Genomic DNA, 13,549 nt, shown 5'->3' with positions numbered 1-13,549 from the left:
TGATCAATATCCCCAGCAAGAAGCTATAAAATTTCATTTTTGTTTTCATGTGTGTGAACTTTTAAAATTTTTATTTATTATTATTGTATATACATGTATATGTGTATGTGATTGCTGGGCATCCATGTGTAACTGTGCCTATGTGGAGATCAGGGGACAACATTCAGGGGTCAGTTTCTGCCTTCCATAGTGGGTTCTGGGGATCAAACTCAAGTCACCAGACTTGGGCAGGAAGCACTTTTAGCCTATGAGCCAACTCCCCAGCCTTCTGTGAACTATTTTTTACATGGAATGCATATAATGAAATGATATCCCCATGAAATCATTTTCCAGCTTAAAATATTTAAAAACTTATTCATAATCTTGAAAACATTTTATGTACTTGTCAAATCACCACCTCCACCCCCAGCCACCATCTCCATATAACCTAAAAGTGTGGTCTATTGTTCATGCCCTAATATACACATGATATGTGCATATTTCCTGAAATGGTATACTGTGGTAGGTTGGAGGACTGGGAGTTTTGTTTTTACCTTACTATCTTGTGATGCAGTTAGTATCGTGATTCATGCTTTGACTTGGTTTGCCTTTAGCAGATGATTCATCTGTCCTTGCTTTAGACACACCTGGATTCTCTTGGTTACATCTGTCTGCTTTATCTTTTGTGCTCTTCCTCTGTCCTGTGATCACTCCAAAGCAGCAGACAAATGAGGCTTTAAAACCCAATCTGCCCATCTCTGTTTCCTAATTAGTGAGATTGGCACGTTTATGTTTGTTGCTGTCACTGACCTGAGTGGGTTGGTTTATTGACATTTCACATATATTTTGAATCCCTGTTGTTTCCTGCAGGGCTGCTCCCTCTGCTGTTCTCTCACTCAAATGTTTTGCAGCCCCCTTCCAAAGGGCTTCCTAGCTGACATCCTGCAGGGTTCTGCTCCAAAGTCAGCTTCTCACAGGGGACCAGCCTGACCACCCAAATGCCATTCCAAGTTACTGTGTCCCTCGCCCTGCATTCTTCCCCTTCATGGTATTTGTCATGTGTCATATTATGGTTTTTCTCTCTTTTTAAATGTCTTGGCTATAATAAAAAGTAAAATTCATGAAGGAAAGGGCTTAATTTTATCAATGGCTTTATCTCCAGAACCTAGTATTGTTCCTGGCACAAGTCAATATTCAACAGTTACCAAGAAAACAATAAAAATGGACCATATTCTTTCCTCTTCCAGAGAGAAAGGAGAACCTAAATGAGCGGTGCTGATAACCTTAAAGGGTTGACATTAGCTGAACGAAGAGGACGGAGGAGTCATGCTAAATTTGAAGTGCTCAGTAGGAGATTGACGGGGTATGAAGTTGGATAGGTTAGTCTTCAGGTAATGGGACAGCTCAGAGCTAGAGATGAGTGTTTTGAGGCTATTAACATCCTATTAATAGTTAATGGAATTTAAAAGACATTGTTGTCATGACCCTCTCCCAGACAATTCAACCTCAGATCTGTATACCTATTATAACCTTTCTCCCCTGCCTGGCTTTGTAGCCCAGTGACTCATTCTTTCTAACTCCTCACCTCTGGATAGCATCACTACACAATCAAAGCCCATTTTCTTTATCCCAGAGCTTATCACCTGTTTCTGTCACCCTCCTCAACCTAACGGAAAGCTTCTCTCTGTCAGAGATGCTTTTCAACTCTTCCTTTAGGAGGCGTCAATGATGAAAAGAAAATTATTTGGCCCTTGTTCTCCTGTGGCACTTGGCCAGGTAGACAGCCTTTATTCTCACTTCCAGGAAGACAGCTCTCTGTTCTTTGTCATTCTTTTCGTAGGTAGTTTGACTTTTTTCTCTATTTTTAATGTGTTTTTATCACTGGTGTTTTGTGACTGACTTCAGTGTTTGTGATCGTTTTCATTTTTCACCCTTTTTCCAAGTTTCTCGAACTAAGAGGTAAAATTTTCCATCAGCTCTAGAAAATTCTTGACCATTGTCTTTTGGAATGCCATTTCCCAATTCTTGGTCTCGTGTCTTTCTGGGTTTTTGAAAGCATCTGACCCTCTCCTCCGTCTGTTAGTCACTCAACTATGCTTCTCGTTTCTCCCACTGTGCCACTCTCTGCTGTTTCTATAGCCATGCAGTCTCCGGTTTATTACACTGCTTCCATCAGCTCTAGAAAATTCTTGACCATTGTCTTTTGGAATGCCATTTCCCAATTCTTGGTCTCGTGTCTTTCTGGGTTTTTGAAAGCATCTGACCCTCTCCTCCGTCTGTTAGTCACTCAACTATGCTTCTCGTTTCTCCCACTGTGCCACTCTCTGCTGTTTCTATAGCCATGCAGTCTCCGGTTTATTACACTGCTCTTCAGTTCTAATAGATTTTTTTTTTTTTTGTCAAATGTACCAGGAATGGTTTCAAAAAAAAAAAAAAAAAAGATCCTTTTCATTGTCTATGCTTTTAATGACCTTTCTTATTTATTCAAATACTTTTAATGTGCTGGTTTTATATTCTGAATATTCTAATGTCTGAATACCTCAGAGTCGAACTACGTTCTTGTCCTTTCTCCAGAGTTCTTTTTTTGTGTCTTATTTATAGTTTCTGGTTTGTTATTTGTTTTTTAATTTTGTCATTAGATTACTATCTGGCCAGACTGTATCTGTGAGAACTTCATGAACCCTGAGTTCTGAATATGTTCCCATAAAACTCTGTTCAACCGAGGCCATTGTAAAGTTGATTTCTCAGCCTGAGTGCCTCAGAACTCACAAAACAGACTCACACTCCAGAGAGGCACATGGGCACGAGTTCCCAGAGGAGAACTTGTTCCTTTCTCCTGCTCTCAGGCTGCCATAGAGCTTTCTACTTTTCTTCGGACAGTTTGCTTGCCTCTGTTGTGCTGTAAAGTCATATAATCCTGCCCTCGCCATTGGCTCTCTGAGATCCTTCAGGGGCAGAAATGAGTCACGCTCATTCCCAGCAGGATTTGCTGCACTCAAAGAGCAAGTCTCAAACTGAACATGAAAGGTTTGTTTTTTAGTCCCACAAAAGAGCTGCCACCTGAGCAACTCCCCTCTACACAGTGGCTCAGTGATTTAGTCTACCTCCATTCATGGTTGGTTATCAGAGGATAAGTCTCTACCATGATTCACCAGGTACAGAGAAACCCATCTGTGCATAGACTTCCTTACATATCTAATTGGCATAACTAATCTCAAGGACCTGCTCAACAACCATGGCTGGTAAGTTCATACGGAATCTGGGCCTGTGGTGGGCACTAGCAATATCCTCATTTATTTGGAAATTTTCAATAGGAGAGGTGAGGTCCAACCAAAACGGAAGTTGAGATGGAGACTGTTGGAAGTCTGGGTCCTTAGGACACACTATGGGTGAAAGAATGGGCTCTGAGAGAATGCCAGGAGGCACGTCTCTCACCATTTTCTGTGGCTGCTGGGAAGACACAGGATCTGTATTTAAGTACAGCTGTAAGGTGGGGGGCACTCCTCTGTAAATAAACACCACCCTATACTCTGTTAAAAAAAAAAAAGAAAGAAAAAGAAAATGATAGATGTTTGGATAGACGAATGAAAGGGATCTGACTAGGACTGCAAGTGGATGGACTTGCACTGGGGAATGTCTAGGGGTACTGACTTGACCCAGTGGGCCTTAACACCCAGGACAAAGTATATGGGTTCCAGTGGCAGGGCTATGGAAGGGTTCTGATGGGGACAGGGCTACAAAGATGATCCAGATTGCTTGAAATATTCTGTATGAAATACAACAAAATTTAATAAAAATAAATTTTAAAAAAATAGAAGAAAAAATGGTCTCTGAATCTCCCTGCCAAATGAGGGCATCAGTCAGTGTTCATGAGGTTAAGCCTCAGTAACAAGTCACTTGCAGCCACAAAGGTTTATTCCTTGTTCATGCGACATTGCTAAAATTCTGTTCTCTGTTCATCCAGCAGTCCCTGCGCTACCTGGATGAGCTGTCCTTGAGCCTTGGGGGAATCCCACAGCATCTCACACCACTCATTAACTTACGGTGACCTCACAGCAACCTCTCACATGCCTCTAATGCATCAATTAATTAATTAATTAATTAATTCATTCATTCATTCATTCACTGAAGGAACTTATTTAAATTTAAGTCATCACAAGGTTCCCTCCTTTAGGAATGAAGTGTAGGGAATTTACAAGAAGGAAAGAATGCTTTACACAGCTTTTCTTCTTTTTTTGACAGAGTATCTCTAGTCCCAGCCCGTCTGCAAGTCACTGTGTGGACCAGGCTGGCCTCAGTCTCCTTGCCTCTGTCTCCCAAAGGCTGGGAATACAGGCGAGCCACCATGCCTGGTGTTGCATAGCTTTTTTAAAGTAACATGTTTTACCAAGAATGTGTGATAAACACACAAAAAAGGATACTAATCATAAGTCTACAAATTGACAAATTTTCAACTGTCTTGTAATGGCTGCTGAAAACCATATTTATACTCTATCCGTAAAATCTAAGTTGTTTCACCTGGTGCTGCAAAAGAAGACTGTGGTAGTTGAATGAAAAACACACCCACAGGCATTTCAGCTGAACACTTGGTCAGTTGGTTTGGGGAGGGTCGTGGAACCTTTAGGAGATGTGGCCTACCTGGAAGAAACATGTCCCAGGGGGTGGGCTTTGAGAGTTCATAGCCTGGCTGCACTTCCAGCTTGCTCTCTCTGCTTCCTGTTTGCCTTTGAAGATGTGCACGTTCAACTTTTGACTCTGGCCACCACGCCTGCTGCTTGTTACCTTGCTGCCTCGTCGTAATGGGCTCTTACCCTCTGGTAAGAAGCACCATAAGCTGAAATAAACTCTTCCTTCTATAAGTATCCTTGGTCATGGTGTTTTATCACAGCAATAGAAAATAACTAATACAGGGACCTTAAAACTAAAGTCATGTCCAGTGACACAAAAAAACCGAAAGGCAGAAAATGATTGAACTTGAACAATGTGGCCTCCTGGGCAGCACTCCACATTAGGCTGTCATCCAGCAAAGCAAAAACAAACATTTTCTCTCTTTTTTTTCTAGGCTTGAGGACAATTTTCTTAAAATTTGAGAGAAGAAGAACAAGGCATGCAAACTAGGAATCGTAGCAGCTGCCTGAAAGAGGGACATAGAGAAGAGGGAAAGAGACAGCCAAGCCTTTAAGCCAGGGTTCAGCAATGGAGTTTGGCAAGCAGTTGCATGACAGAATGGGGTGCTGGCAAGGCTTCAGACCCAGGCTTTGCCACAATCTGAAAGAAAAAGATAGAAAGAAGGAAGAGGGAAGCTCATGCTTTTCTGAGTTAGGAAAAACAGGCAGACTAACGGGCCCTATGCAAGCGCTGCAAGCATCTGCCTAACACTATATTCATAGTGATGGTTAACACCATCAGTGAGCCTGGTCCTAACTACACTGAGATGAAGCCTGGGGACAAAAGGTGGTGGACAGATCATCCGGCATGTTGTGGATTCACCCACATGGCACAATGCCCCATGAACCACAGACCTGTCTCCTACCTAATTAAGAGGAAGAGATACATGGCTGTCTTCCACTTATATAATTGGCATTTTTATCTTCAGTATTCATTCTAAACAACTTTTTGACTTGGGTCTTTTCTTTCTTTAAAGTCAATTTCAGCTCCAAGATTTAAAGGCAACAACAGATTTCAGCTGTCCAATTATCTTCATAAATTTACTCCCTGACCCTTTTGTTCCATTTCCAACTTTACAATAAAGTGACCGGTGGGCAGAACACCATGTTTCATCCTAGGAAAAGCATTAGGGAGGGGCACGTTCCTCCACTTCTTACTCTGACAGTTTCGCACATCTCTATTTCCTGGACTCTGAGCTGCCAGAGTCCTACCCGGACCAGTCCTTCCTCCACACGCAGTCACCGTCACTGAGCCATCAGGAAGTACAAGGAGGTGATGGACATGTGTCCTTTGCTTGGAGCTGCGGAATCTTTTAGTGGCTAGTTTTGTGATGACACTGTAACACAGGGGAACGTGTTGGAAGGAAAAACCCAGCTTCCAGCCTAGGCTCTTGTTTACCTCTTCAATCTTGGGCAGACTGCTTCCCCATCCGGAGCTCAGCTTCCTCACCTGAAAACCAGGAGGGACAATCGTGGGACTGGATTTCCTTACAATTATCCCCTGCCTCTCCTACAGCAGAGTAGGTTTAAAATCACAGAAACAGTAAAATGCCCAGATTCCATGGCAACAGTCTGTGTTATCAAATTTATTTTTAATGAGAAAACTTACTTATAGGGAATAACTAGACAGCTCAGTAATGGCTCTTGCCACCAAGCCTAATGATCCAAGTTTGATTCCCCCAGAACTCACATGGTAGAAGTTCAAAGAATTCTCACAGTTTTTCTTTGGTCTCCACACACAGGTTATAGCATGCACACATATACATATGTATACACACAAACAAAATGTAATAAAATGTTTTTAAAAGAAGTTATTTGTAGAACTTATATGGAATATGGGATCCTAAAATTAATACTGCTGTTATTTTTGAATTTTAAAAACATTACTGAATCCCAGAGCTAGAGGAAAATTCAGTTAATTTCTCCTCTTCTTGCCTTAGTACACAGAAGACATGCTACCTCTCACAGAGGCATTGCAGGCAAATTGTTCTGAGGGCCATAAGCTTCCCTGCTTCTGCCAAACCTGCAAACACAGTAAAGAGAGTCCACAGACTTCATATTCCTCTTATCAGATAATCACATAACATTTCATCTATGAGTCTTTATTTTCCTCATCTGTTTGTTGAGTGAATGAAGAAAAACTCTCAGACTGCCCCAGTTGGATCATGATTACTTCTTAAACTACAGAGTAGATGCAAAGAGTTACAAAAGGTAGGACAATAAGAAGGCTTTCTATCAAGAGCTTTGGGCTGAGAATTTCATAGGTGGCTATCTATCTAGTTAAGGAAATTTATTCCTGCCATTTTGCTGTAGGAATGTTTAGGTACAACAGCTTCATATTGGGAACAAATCTAATGTTGGCCACCCAAAACATTTCTGAGAAATACTTGGAACTAGAGGCACTTCCTGGAGGTGAGGAACGAGGACCCCCACTTCAGACTCAGAGTAGGGAAAGTGAGATAGTTCATCTGATGAGCTTGCAAAGTCAGGCACCAACACAGACAAAACGGCAGGTGTGCTAATTGAGCAGAGAATATTTTTTACGACACCGAAGGCAGGCCCCTTCCTCCTTTTCCTCAGTGGCTGAGTACTCAGTGGTGGAATCATCTGCAACTTACTTTGTCTATTTCTCAACAAAGACTGTGGGTGGGAATCTCTATGATTTATGTCTTTGTTTATTTTAAAGCTTTTCAGGTATGAACTTTGTCGGGTCTGTAGGTCATTAGGCAAACTTGGCTATTAATTTTCTAATCTAGGCTTCTTGTTTGGGTCAGGGTAGCTAGGCTAACAGAAGCCAGCAGAGGTCTGGTATTTTTGGTTATCTGTAGTTGGTCCTAAGCTAACTCAAGGCACTTTTTTCTTGAACATAGACCATTATTTATTTCTTACTGAAGTGAGGCACAGAGAGTTGGTGAGCAGCTGTTGGCTACAGCAGCCAAGGATGTGCGAGTCAATAGTGAACAAAGTCGAGGATTCCCAACTCTTCCTCTCTCTCTCTCTAAGCCCCTCTGGACAAGGCAATGGAGTCCCCAGTCCTGTATTCTTCACCACCACTCCCAAGACCCTCTACCCCTGGTGTCTTTGCCCCAAGCACCAGACAGGGGGAAGGACTAAGGGCATAGTGTCCTCAGAAGCCGTCCTCACTCTGTTCGCTAACTCAGTTGTGGTTTCTTCGTCCCTCTTGCTGCAAGCACTTTCTTGATTAAACAGAGGCAATTCTAGGCAACGCTGCTTGAGTGGAGTTTATCTTGAAGATTCAATGAACTAATTACATAAAATACCAAAAGCAGGGCCGGCATATAAAAAGTATAGAAGAGCTGTTGTTTTTAGGTTTTGCATTGATTTTATTTACTTGATTTTTTTAGGGTGCTTTGCATCAAGTGTGCTAACATTTCCTGCACTCATAACAAAATCAATTCTATTGTCTTAGGATGCTTGTACCTTTCCTGACAGCATTTTGTCACCTGTTCATATTTATGACACGTCAGGCATCTGCTGATATAATCAGCTATTCACATAAATAGTACCAAGCTGCTAATCTTTTAAAACATCTTAAGATTTTAAATTTTACATCACTTCACTTTAATGTCACTCCAAATTTATTTTAAATAATTTATAAATTTATATTGCAGTAGATGTCCTATTTCTAGACATGTGCTATCTCAACAGAAGAAGTAGCCTGGGCTACAAGGAGAAAGCAACCTGTATTAGGATACATGTTAGTTCTTCTTAGACCACTATATTGGAGTGACTCTTACAAGTTAAATAGAAGCAGCTTGCTAGTAATTCTAAAATAAATATTTCATCAAAGCTGAGCTCCAGTGATCTTAAGGGTTTTGAGACATGCTTTCTCAGCATCTCCATCCTCTGTTTCTATGCCTCTCACTCTAGCTCCAACCTCCACAAGCCATAGATAACAAGCAGTCACAGGAGCACTGTTACTGTAGAACAAAGTCTACTATAATAGCTGAGATGGATAAACATGATTAATTTTGACACTAAGACTGTGCTTTTAGCACAGAACTAGTACTCTTAAGTGATAATGGAAATGCCTTCACTAAAATCTCCCCCAAATTACGGAAAATATTAAAACCGAAAAAGGGCGGCAGTCCAAATAACAGCAAAACCTTGAAGGAAATGAAAATGAACAAAGGTGAACCTAAACATTTCATTAAACAGCCTCAAAACATGGAAGCCCCTCGGAAAGGAAGTGGAGTTGGTAATCTTCACAAATTCCACTGTTTCCTCATATAAAGCAGGGAGAGCAAACTAAAAACTCAAGGATATACCCTGTTGCCTAAGATCTAAGCAGAACTTTAAAAAGATCACTTTAACTCATTAAACTCCAACTTCCTACCTTTACTCACAGCAGATATCAAAAATCTGGAAAGGAAATGGGGCAAAGGTAAACCAGAAAGACAGAGAGATGGCACACTGATGATGGGCAGGTATCGTCTTCTCACTTAAAGTTGATCAGCGGGAGTTGAGCTGCTAAATAACTTGGTAGAAATGCAAGCCAGAGTCTTTAATTGCCGAAATCTCAATAAGTATAAAAGATATATGAATTAAGGTTAGAAAATGATACATCGTACAGGAAAAAAAGAACAATAAATAAATAACCTGAAAGTAAACTGTGAGAGATCTGCCCCAAAGTAGAAACACCATGGGGCAGAGATCAGGGGCGGAAGCATTCATAGACACTAGCTGAGCAAGTCTCCAGTGAAGAAAGAGATAGCTATGCATGGCGCAAGTCTGAGAAATTGACACCCCTATGCAGCATCAGTTTAGAATTATAAGCCCAGTGTAGAGAGGCCACTGAAAACCATGAAATAACATTGGTCACATGCAAGAGAAAAGCAATAAAAACTGGTATAGGACCAAACAGAGTCATGTCATCCTGTATGATTAAAAGTGGACCTCAAAAGAGAAAACAGAGGTAAAGAAATTGTCAAAGAACAAAGACACAGCCCCAGTGGCTCTAGAGAAGAATGGGCATGTTCAGATTGAAGGGAGGCACTCAGCTCCAAGAAGTCACATCTGTAAGACTCACTTTGGGGAACAATTTAGAGAGCTGAGAACAGTGAAAGGAAAAAAAAGGTAGCCTCCAAAGAGAAAAAAAGACCAGGACTTCTGCCAAGAAAACATGTGGTCTGGCCCATCTCAGCAACACGGGGATTGATTAGCACTTACACTGACCTTGGCAGGGTTGTCAGTAAGAGGAAAGGCTCCAGTCAAGACTCCAGACATGGAGGGATTCACAATTTGCTTCCTTTCCTACAAAGCTAGCTGAGGGGATTATGAAAGGCTCATTTTAAAAAAAGTTATAGAGAAATTCACAGTGCACGGAGGACACTGGGTACATTCCATGACACACTAGAGGCACATAGTTCTCCTGCCAATGACAAGGGAAAAGGCAAGCGGGCATACACAGGAAAACACTAAGCTTCTGTCCTGACAGACTCTCAGCCCCTCCCTCAGCAGTCTGAGTGAGAAGCCTCTCTGCTTCTCTCCCCTCCAGCAGTCATGATGTCTGTGCTTCTGCCCAACTTGGCCCTTTCCATCCCACAGCCTGGATAAAGTCCCCAATGTTTTATCCACCACCTCTTCACTGTTTAGTGGGCAGACAACAGCCACATCTAAATCATAGTTCTGATTGGCTATCAAAACCCGATAGAGACAGCATTAAAAAGAACAGCTCTTCCCACTGGGAAATAAATCTGGCATTGCACAAAAGAAGGATACATTCAAGAATTTTGGCAAATACTGACCACCTATAATAACTTGAGTTAATCATAATAATCCAATACTGGTTTAATGATAGGAAATTGTTTGATCTAATTTGTTATGTCAGTAAAGATGATATAATAGGTAATATTAAAATGCATATTAAGAATAAATCCACATTTATGATTATAGCAAAATAATTATCTTCATTTCTGACCGGAAGTTCCCATTTCTTACTTCTGATATAATCCTCAATTATTTTCTTTAATGCAATTTTTTAAAAAGTATATCTAAGACCAAGACACAACACAGGTAGATCCAGCAGAAGATGTTTCCATAGAAAGAGGGAAGGAAACAGGGGTGTGTCCTACACCCGTTACCATAGAACACTGTTCATGCTTAAAAATAGCATAACAACACATTGTCGCTCAACAGACTGCCCAAGAAGAAAAGAGCTACATTTGTCAAGAAAATCAGGAAATGGGAGCTCATCAATTCCTAGGAGTGCAAAATAATTAAATTTCTGGAAGTCAAAATTCAAAACCTGTTAAATGCCACACAACTGGTCCTTTTTGACATAATCACAATTTCAGCAGTTAATTCTGAAGGAAAAAAATCAATGCTATGCATAAAAATGAATCATTAAGTATATTTATCAAAAGTCTATTTGTTATTGTGAAAATTGCAAATTAATGTAATTTTGTTGGGAATTTTTAAATAGTCGTTCTGTAAGATGGAATGTGGCTTTGCTTTCTTAGAATCTGAAATTCATAGCTAAAAAAAATGGGAAACAAAAGTGTACTAGTTGCTTTTTCCTGTGACTATCACTTGTGGTTTAAAAAAAGCAATTTAAGGGAGGAAAGGTTCATTTTGGCTCACAGTTCAGGATATCACAGTCCATAGTGGCGGGGAAGACATCACAAGGAGCGACTTGGTCCCTGGTACCAACCATGGAGCAGAGGAGAGGATGCCTGGGGTCAGCTCCCTTTCTTCTTTTTCCTTTTTTGTTCAATCTGGGCCTCAACCCATGGTGCTACCCACTTTTGGGGTGGGTCTCCCTGTCTCAGTTAAATCTCTCTGGAAACATCCTCACAGATACATCCTGTTAAAAGTGTGCTTCATTACTGACCCAGGTGTGTCTTAATCCAATCAAGTTGACAAAATTAATCACCACAAAGAGCAAATGAATAATAAAATTAACAAAATTCCACAAGAAGTTTGAAATAAAAAATTATTCAACCTTACAGGGAAGCTTTTGAAAAGGATGTAAGTCTGCAAAAGACCAATTTGTAGCTTTCATGCTTAAAATATGGACACAGTAAGAAAGCACACCTTTTCAATATGTGTTTACTTAAGACGAGAAGAGGAAAGCGGTGGACAGCCCACGGCAGTGAGTGCTCAACAGCAGCTGTCAATCATTCTAGTTCACCTCTTCCTTTGCAATATAAATACTTATATTGCAAAAATAAGTACTTATAGAGCAAAAAGTTTATAAAAACTTCCTGAGACACTTCTACTGAAGAGTTGACCAGTAACATTTGGACAAAAAGGAGTCAAGAAAACATCTTTGTCATTAACAAATATGTGTGTCTGGAAAATAAGTAAAAAGCAAAAAGCATTGAAAAGGAAGACAAAACTCACTTTTGCATGTTGAATGACATTCTAAACCTATAGAAAAAAAATTTTTTTCAATCATAAAAGAGCTGGAGAGATAACTTAGCAGTTAAGAGCACTTCCTCCTCCTCCCAAGAAGTGGGGTTTGGCTCCCAGCACCCACATGGTGGCTCACAATTGTCATAACTCCAATTCCAGAGAATCCAGCTCCCTCTTCTGGCCTCTGTGGGCACTGCATGAACATGATACATGTGTGTACATGTAGGCCATACACATAAAATAAAAGTAAATAAATCTTTAAAAAGTAAAAAGTGAAAGAGCTCAATAAATATTACAAGATTAATATTGGAGAGGTCTAGAGAAATGGTGCAGAGGTTAAAAGCACTGACTGCTCTTGCAGAGAACCTGGGTTCAGTTCCCAGGACCCAGAAAACCTAGATTCAGTTCCCAGAACCCACATGGTAGCTAACAACCATCTGTGACTCCAGTTTTAGGAGATCCAACGCCCTCTTCTGATTTTGCATGCATGTGGTACACTTACATACATACAGGCAAAACACTCATACACATAAAATATAAGCAAATAAATAATTTTTAATGGGTTAGTATTGGAAATGAAATTATCCTTCCATAACAATCAGAGAAGAATGAGTGGACTGTCATTGGTCTATGGAAAGCATAAGGGTCCATCGTGTAGCTAAACAAACAACAGTGAAGACTTGACAGTGACATCAACGCTCCCAAAGTCAAGCACTATAGTTTGAGAAATGAAGAGGGAGGGCTGGACACAAAGGCTGCCAACTTCATCCAGAGGAGCACATGCCCTAGACCAGCATCTTTCCTGGGCCCTGCTCCCAGGTCAGTCCATCCCCAAATTCCTGAGGACAACGTCTTTCCTGGAGGGATCTAGACCTTAGGAGAAAGCCTGAGAGCACCTGATCCTCATCAGACTTGAACCTTAGTGGAAGCTCCTGAAGACAAAAGCAGTTTGGCCACTCCAATATAAAATCAAAAGAGGGAATCGGAAACTTAGACGAACTAGCTTTTCATGCCCAAAAAGTAAACCACAAAGGCACATAAAGTTTACAAAAAGAAGCAGACCTAAATTTGAAGGCTTGAATCTCACACAAGAATCAGAAACTACAAAAGAAATTCACATGTCAAAATCACAGAGAAAAAATAATAACATGAAAAACCAAAAGAACACATCCCCACAAATACCAATAGTTCTCTAGAGAGTACAATGAGAAACCCTAGAGATAATGCAGGACATGGAACTCAAAAGAACAATTATAAACATGATAAAAGAATTCACTGAATTTAAAGAACACACAAACAAAGAGATCAAAGAACTGAAGGAAGATAGAGATAAACTTCTGAATGAATTCAGAAAAGAGCTAGAAATATTGAAGAATACTCAAGCTGAAATGAAGAAGGAAGTGAAACACTCAGTAAGCCAATTAGAAATGACAGGAGAAAGCCTCACCAATAGGAAAAAAGAAATAGAAAACAGAGTATCAAGACTGGAAGACAAAGTGGAGGAACTAGACCACCAAAAACAAGAT

Source organism: Nannospalax galili, unplaced genomic scaffold (assembly GCF_000622305.1).
Source record: "Nannospalax galili isolate Female #2095 unplaced genomic scaffold, S.galili_v1.0 scaffold243, whole genome shotgun sequence".
Classification (NCBI taxonomy): domain Eukaryota; kingdom Metazoa; phylum Chordata; class Mammalia; order Rodentia; family Spalacidae; genus Nannospalax; species Nannospalax galili.
The sequence above is the reverse complement of the archived record's forward strand: the minus strand, read 5'-3'. Positions refer to the sequence as shown.